This window comes from Colletotrichum graminicola, assembly GCF_000149035.1.
Source record: "Colletotrichum graminicola M1.001 genomic scaffold supercont1.23, whole genome shotgun sequence".
In the NCBI taxonomy this organism is placed as follows: Eukaryota; Fungi; Ascomycota; class Sordariomycetes; order Glomerellales; family Glomerellaceae; genus Colletotrichum; species Colletotrichum graminicola.
Genome location: NW_007361027.1, coordinates 640273 through 641203, shown reverse-complemented (window position 1 = coordinate 641203; position 931 = coordinate 640273).

Sequence of the window (931 nt, the reverse complement as noted above, 5' to 3'; positions counted from 1 at the left end):
TAGCCTAAAAACTTATTATAATTAGTAGATATAGTAATACTAGTATAACTAAAAGAATAATACTTAAATAGATCTATAAAATATATAGCGCTAAGGTATATAGACACTAAGGAATTATAAAGATATTTAAAAAAATTAGATAACACTATAATAAAAGAGTTATATATAAAGAAGTAGCCTTAGTATTTAAGGACTATAAAATATATAAGAAAAGTAAGAATAGTCCTTATAAACTATATAGGTAAAGCTAACTACTACTAGCACTACTAAAGTTATAGCACTTAATGTCTTTAGACTTTATTATTAAACTACTAAAGTTAAGAGAACCCTTTATAAAGATATACTATAATAGTATTTTAGTTATTATTAAGTAACTTATAAAATACACCTACTTTATTTTATACCTAAAGTTAAGTATAGTAAAAGACTTAGTATATATATTTTTAAAATATATAATTAGTAATTATAGTTTACTAAAGAAAATTATATTAAATAAAGATAAGCTATTTACCTTAAAGTTTTAAAAATCCTTAATTTTATAACTTAGTATAAACTATAAACTATTTACTATATTATTATAGTAGTAATACTACATTAGTTAGATATATAACTATATTTCTTATTATAAGAATTTAAAAGTAAAAAAGAAAGAAATCTACCCTAGGGGGCTAGTCGTCCTGCTAGCTATTATATAGCTATCTATTCTATTTATAAATTACCTAATAGTCCCTATAACTAGGGGTTCTTGTTCTCTGCCCTTTAGTAGGTCCTTTAGTGCTATAGGGTTTACTAGCTACTAAGGTATAGGTATACTAACGACTCTGTTTTAATGCCTTTGCGTATGAGCCGTAAAGCGCTAAAACTCGACGCTAAAGTAACCAGCTCCGTAACCAACAGCGCATGCATCTACAGCTGATAGTGATTCAAAAGA